The sequence below is a fragment of the Felis catus genome, chromosome A3, assembly GCF_018350175.1.
Source record: "Felis catus isolate Fca126 chromosome A3, F.catus_Fca126_mat1.0, whole genome shotgun sequence".
Classification (NCBI taxonomy): Eukaryota; Metazoa; Chordata; class Mammalia; order Carnivora; family Felidae; genus Felis; species Felis catus.
The window spans coordinates 73,813,539-73,820,237 of NC_058370.1; positions in this window are offsets into that span (position 1 = coordinate 73,813,539).

Here is a 6,699-nt window from a genome sequence, read left to right on the forward strand (position 1 = left end):
TCTAATGGCTCAGCCACAGGCTCTCCTCCCCCCCCCCCTTCTCTGGGCAGTGGACATCTGAGAGGGGGCAGGGGACTCAAGTCCTGTCCATGCCTCGGCTCACCGGGGCCCAAGAATGATGAAATATTTATTTGGTGATAAGACCTTGCCCTTCAGATCAAATGGCCACTCGGGCCTGGATTACCTTACAATAAGGTAGACCCAATGTCAGTGTCTGCAGCCTACTGGCTTGAGTGGCTGAAGGGTCCCTCACTCCAGCTTGCACGTGAGCCATGGCCAACAGCTCCCCCCCCCCAACCCCTCAGGCAGGAAAGCAGAAGGACCAGGAGGAGAATCTAGAGACACAGAGCATAGACTAAGCGCCCCTCATCCCCAACCACAACCCCTCCCCTGGATCATCTGGCTTCTGGCCCTTCTGCTTCCCTTTCCTCCCTCAGTGATGTCACCAGGGAGCCAGCCTCCTCTTCTTTCCTCAGAAGAAGGAGGAAACCCAGAGGATCTCTCCCCTCAGGGCTGCCCGTTGATCAAAAAACAACATTCCTACTACTGGGAACCATTCAGGATAAAATGCACAAACGTGGGGAAACTACAAAGGCTGTAGAAAGTGGACAGATTGCCCACAGACACTGTCCCAGTGACTTCCTTCCTAGTTGGTGTTTTAGAGCCCCTGTCACCTTGAGCTCCACGTGATAGGCTCAGCACACTTCCCCTCTCCTCAGCCTAGCCCGAGCTCTCAGGCGTGAGAAAGCACTGTATGCACCAGCCTCTGGTGTTCTCCAGAGCCCCCAGCTCAGACTTGCTTTAGTGTTGAGGATTAAATGAGGTAACACATAAGAAGCTATCTGAAATGTTTTAAAATATATATGCCAAATGGTAATAAGGTTTGTTGTCGTGTTTTTCTCCTTTTGACTCACCCCCATGTGCTCCCAGCCCCAGGAAGCTGACCTCTGAGAAAGTCATCCTTCTGGGCACCCTCGCTGATGGTCTCTGGTTTGAACAACGGGAGACATCCAGCAGGAAAAGTGGTTCAGGGACCAAAATTCCCTTCTCCCCTTTGCCCTTTAGCCTCAGGGAGGTAATGGCTTCCAGGTGATGGAAGTCTCTGGGCACCTCCCTATTTGTTTCCTTAACCCTGCTTGCATCTCTGTTAATCTCTTAAAGTTTTTCATTTGAGCCACCTGGGATCAATTGTTTTCCAATTTATCCTGATAATTGATAATCCTGATAAATCAGGCCCGTGACTGATAAACTCAGACACATCCACATCCGTGTCCAGTCAGCTCAAAGGGCCACCCTTGTGTTCCTCCATCACTGGGAGCAGAGAAACCACAGTGTCCATTGATGGTTAAGCTGTCTTCAAGACAGAGCTTCCAAATTCCCAGCAAGGCGACCTTGCCCTTCCTTCCTCCTCCCGTCGTTCTAGCAGCACATTCTTATACAGCAGCTCGGCGTGGGCTGCCAGCAGTGTGACATCAGGATGGAAGAATACAGAGGCCTAAGAGGTTCTGCATTTTCTGGAATCTAATGATTCTGCTGATCCTCTGGTGTTTGGCAATAGCTCTTTCAGTGTCGAGATGCTTAAATCACTTCTTTGTTCTTTCTGCTGTGTAACTAGGGCACCACTAGGAGTCTGGAGGAATTGTTGTTTGAGGTAGGTATTTTGGGGGTGGACAGGATGGTTTTTCCCCTTGTTTTGGAGGACTTAAACCATGCACTTGGAAGAAAGTCAAATTTGTTTGGGATTTTCTCCTGCAGTAGGTTCACAGCTGATCCCTTCTTCTGTCCCTTAGTCTCTAACATTACTTCCCCCTCTCCCTCAGGGTGGGTGTCTACTTTGCGAAACACAAGTCCTGCCTTCTTCTTTTGCGTTTATCTCACTCTAACTCCCAAGTAGCTGTAAGCTTCACTGCCAAATGTCTTCCATTACACATTTATTTATTAAAGGCCTGCCACGTGCCAGGTGAGATTAGGGAAACGGGGAATGATAGTGACCAAAGACAGGAGGTCCAGGACCTCACAGTCTAGCATAAGGCAAGGCTAGAAAAGGCTCAGGGAATTCAAAGAAAACCCGGAAAGGGGAAGCAATTGAGGATGGCGGCTCCCCCTAGGCTGTGCCTCCTGACCATGAGTGTTCTAGGGCAGGGATCGGGTTCACAGCTAGCCTATTTTCCACACCTCAGAGAACATGTGCTTCATCAATAAGTAACCACACCTGAGTTACTATGCAAATAAGCTCAGCTCTACTCTCTCAACAGCCAGGTTCACTTTTCCACTAGCCTTTTCTCTCCAGCTCCCAGACTCTGTGCTATCTTGACTCTGTGGCACTCATTTATCATGGCCTGTCATTACCGAATGAGACACCAAGCATGAAAAAAGACAGTTTGAAGGGTCTTATCTGGTCTCCCTCAGCCTGAGTCTGTTTGGAGGGCCAGTGTTTATCCTGGCCCAATCTCCTGCTTTTGCCAGAGAAACTACCAGCAGTGATAGCTAAATCCATTTAGATTAGGAAAAGGCAGAGAGGAAGGAAAAGCCAGCAGAATGAACCCAGCGGGGGGGGGGGGGGGGGGGGGGAAACCAATTTTGCTGCAGTGAACTAACTGCCTTGCGCATTTCAAATGCAGCTCAATGCTAGTCCTGGTTCACCTTCACTCACCTCACAGCCACAAGCGAAGTTCAGCTGCTAGCAACTTTGATTTCAATTCAGACTGATTTCCAAAATGTCCTGGGGATTCTAAACCTTCACTCCCCCAAACACTTCAGGGTAGGCCATAATGAATCCTACATCTTGCATTTATCTGAGAGAGGAGGTTCCAGTAGTCTATGTGAGGGAGACAGGAAGCAAAGACTAAATAGGAAATCTGCCATCCCTTTTTGTTCCCATTTCCTTTCGTGAAAACCCTTCGAATCAAAAAGTCATTGGATGTGGGAGTTAGGAGAGATGTTGGGGATCGCTCAGGCCAATGGCCCCTCCTCATTTTAGAGAGCTAATGGAGAACACAGGCCGTGATCAAAATCCCAAAGCCGGTGGCTGAGCTAACCCCGGCTCCAGGCCAGCCTTCTGCTGGCTGCACAACTGCCCTGGGAATTCGTGCGCAAGGCACGGACAGAGGGGGCCATGGGCCCACTCACGGAATAATGAAGAAACTCTGAAGAGGAAGAAATCAGCTGACTTTTAGTTCGCCATCCAGGCTGGCTGTCACGAGGCTAAAATTGGAAGCAGGTGAATCTGCCTGATGAGAGCTGAAGGAGGAAAGTGAGGAAGAGGGAGGGCGGGAGGCAACGAATATATTTCAGAACAAACAGAATCTGTGACTGCATTTACTCCGTGTTCTAGGGTGGCCGCGGTTGGCTCGGAATGAGGTAAGGGCAATATGTCCCTGCAACAGGGAAAACGCTTCTTGTATAAACAAAGGTCAAGGCAAGTCTCAGATGTGAGTAGACAGGGGAAGCCGCTTGTGGTGATTGCAGTGATACGCCCCCAGATTTCCCTTCCAGAAGGAAGAGTTTGTTCCCCCACATGTGAAGCGCTGCTAGAAGACTCCTGGCTGTCAGACCTCTTTGAGAGTGCCTGGGCCAAAGGAAGCTGCCCTGCCCAAGGTCCTGCCTTCTGGTGGCAGCCCCCAGCCAGGGACCCAACCACAGGAGTGTGAAGACCTGACCCTCTAGCCCCATCTGCGTACACCCTCCCAGCTTCAGAGCTTTCCTGGCAAGCTGAATTCTTTGTTGGGATTGCTTCAGGGCTTAACTTCTCCCCTGCCCATACTTTCTCCTTGTGCCTTCCACACTGTTGATATCAAAAACACTCCCTAGTGAACAGCAGCCTGCACATAGATCCCCATCTCAGTCAGCTTCGGGGAGAACCCATATTGCAACACTGCTCATTAAATCAATATACAGAAGGCACAGTGAAAACCCTCCATCCACTGAATCTGATCAATAACCCATCTCTATGGAAGAACATTGCCCAAGTCCTGATTTAATGAAGTTAAGGCTCTGTAGGTTACAGGCTGTCACCTCACTGCTGACTGCAATGTGTATGGAGCCATTCAAGTGCCAGAGCAGTGAGACTGACAAGGCTATTCCTTCCCTTGTAGGACCACACCCTATCTGAGCCAGTCAGCCAGAAACAAGTCCAGGCAATTCTTAAAGACTTTTAAAGAAGATTCCAGAACCACCTCTGGCACCCTTTGTAAAGCTGATAAGCCTTAACTATCAGAAATGTTCCCCTGAAATAAATTTAAATTCCTCACACCCATATTAATTTCTTTTTGTTACCTTAGGCAGAGGTAGAAAACACTTAGAAGCTTCTTTGTTTAGTGACCCTTTGGGATTCATCTCCAATCTTTTCTTCAAGGTGAATGACCCCATTCCCACTAGTTTTCCCACCAAAGATTCTGCTTTCAATCCTATTATCTCTATGGCTTTCTGTGAAAGCCACAAAAAACCCTCTTTCAAACCTTCATTTGAATGTTCGTCAATTTAGGGGCAATGCCAATTTTTCACCTATTAGAGTTAATTTGATCATCCTCTGTGAAATATGGCACTCAGTACTTAACAATTCACCATCCATAAGCAAGGGCACTTTCCTTAGATTTCCACTCTTCGAAGCAGACATTCCCACAGCCTGGAGATCCTAACAGAGCTTCTCACTGAAGAAGTAGGAAGACATCAAGAGATGAGAAGAAAAACGTTAAACCTGAGGCCCCATAGTTCCTAAGAACCAAGAAACCACTGTGCCCCAGAGAACAGGAGAGAAGAGAGACTCTGCAGAACTTAGCCAGAGGCAGACATCTCATGTTTGACAGTAATGAACCTCTGCCTGTGAGAGAAATCTAAGCACATTAGTTACTTCCTTCTTGCCAAAACTCCGTGAGATATTTAGATTTCTGAGCTATGAATTGAAAGCGAAATAAGCCCTTTTTTGTTTCCCTGTGCTCACTTCAGGATGCTTTCCAGATTTGCATGGTAAACAACAATTTATAAAGGAGTGCATTCGCTTATTTTGCTGTATCTCTGATCCTCTTTGCCAGAGCACAACCCAGTAATTATTATGTTTTAACTATGGATTGGTAGTTTTTATACTCTTTAGGAAAACTCAAACCAGTGATTTTCAACCATTTGGCAAGACCTGTAGACATTTCCGTCAGTCATGTCTGGTTGCGGGTGAGCAGGAAACTCTACCGACATCTAGTGGATAGAGGCCAGAATGCTGCTAACCATTCTAGAGAGCCCAGGATAGCCTCATACAACAAAGAATTATTTGGCCCAAAATGATGATAGTGCTGAGGTTGAGAAAAACTCTGACTCACAAATAATTCTGTGTCCTCCTAAATTTACTTACCTCTTCAGGAAGTTTGATGCATTGTTTCTCCTCCTCTGGCCTGGAGAAATTACAAGCTGCTTGACCAACAAGGTCACAGTCTTTCTGTTTTATTCTTTTTTTTCCTTGATGAAGGCAGAGCTAAGGAACAAAGACAAGTAAAACCCCAAATATAAGGTGAAAACAGCTTGCTCTTGGCTCATGGACTACCTTCAAAAGCTATGTGTTGTGTGGGTACCTTTGAACAAGCAGACCAAGTCAGAAAATAACAAGGAATTATCACCAAAAACCATAAGATACCTAGGAATAAACGTAACCAAAGAGGTAAAAGATATGTACTCTGAAAACTATGAAACACTACTGAAAGAAATGGAAAATGACACAAAGAAATGGAAAAACAGGGGCACCTGGGTGGCTCAGTCAGTTAAGTGTTCGACTTCAGCTCAGGTCATGATCTTGTGGTCCGTGAGTTGGAACCCTGTGTTGGGCTCTGTGCTGACAGTGCGGAGCCTGGAGCCTGCTTCAGATTCTGTGTCTCCCATTCTCTCTGCACAACCCCCCCCCCCCACCTAGCACTCTGTCTCTCTCTTAAAAATTAACATTAAAAAAATGTTTTTAAAGAAATGGGAAAACATTCCATGCTTAAGGCTCAGAAGAAATGTGTATATATGTGTGTGTGCATGCACACACACACAAACACACATACAATGGAATATTATTCAGCCATCCAAAAGAATGAAATCTTGCCATTTGCAACAATGTGGATGGAGCGAAAGTGTATTATGCTAAATGAAATAAGTCAGAGAAAGACAAGTACCATATGATTTCACTCATATATGGAATTTAAGAAACAAAACAAATGAACATGGTTGGGGGGGAAGAGAGAGGAAAACCAAGAAACAGACTCTTAACTATAGAGAACAAACTGATGGTTACCAGAGTGGACGTGGATGGGGGGATGGGTTAAATATATGATAAGTATTAAGGAGGGCACTTGTGATGAGCACCAGGTGTTGTATAGAATCACTAAATTCTACATCTGAAACTAATATTACACTGTATGTTAACTAACTGGAATTTAAATAGAAACTTAATTAGAAAAATAACAAGGACTTCCCAGAATTACTTCCTACATCAAGGTCTTATTCTGAGGCACAAAGAGATGCCTCTTGCTCTTAACTGTGTAATAATCTCATCTTCACACTTTGAATCAAGGATTGAATACTATGTAAGCAGAATAATCAGGTACCCTCTTCACTTGATTTTGAAACCATCCCAATGATTTTGAGAAAACAGACTTCCACAATATGGCTGTAAATTGACCAGCCCGGGCTGTTTCTGTGTATACATTTCTTACTTTTCTGAAGAATAGATTGAAC